At 68.4% G+C, this 244-nt stretch overlaps 1 protein-coding gene across 1 annotated transcript in view; it reads left to right on the forward strand.

Moving 5' to 3' along the window:
* Positions 1–4: 4 nt before the first annotated feature.
* Positions 5–244, forward strand: part of LOC119592458 (IQ and ubiquitin-like domain-containing protein) — a gene marked incomplete at its 5' end in the record, with an annotated part of 13,893 nt that continues 13,653 nt past the window's right edge. The window contains 1 exon segment of the mRNA XM_037941281.1: positions 5–151.

The raw sequence follows: 244 nt of genomic DNA on the forward strand, positions 1-244 counted from the left end.
GCAGCCGGAGTCGGGGAGCGCGAGGTCGTGGTGGAGGTGGAGTGGGCGGGGGTTCGGAAGCCCTGGCTGGGGGGTTTCCGCCACAAGGTCTCGGGGCTTCACTTCCACAACGCCACCACGCAGACGCAGCCGCCTCTGAGACCCAAGCCAGGTGCGTTGGAGAGGAGTGGGGGAGGAGTGAGGGAGAGAGGTGGGGGAGGAGTGAGGGAGAGAGGTGGGGGGAGGAGTGAGGGAGAGAGGTGGG

Source organism: Penaeus monodon, chromosome 30, assembly GCF_015228065.2.
Source record: "Penaeus monodon isolate SGIC_2016 chromosome 30, NSTDA_Pmon_1, whole genome shotgun sequence".
Lineage (NCBI taxonomy): Eukaryota > Metazoa > Arthropoda > Malacostraca > Decapoda > Penaeidae > Penaeus > Penaeus monodon.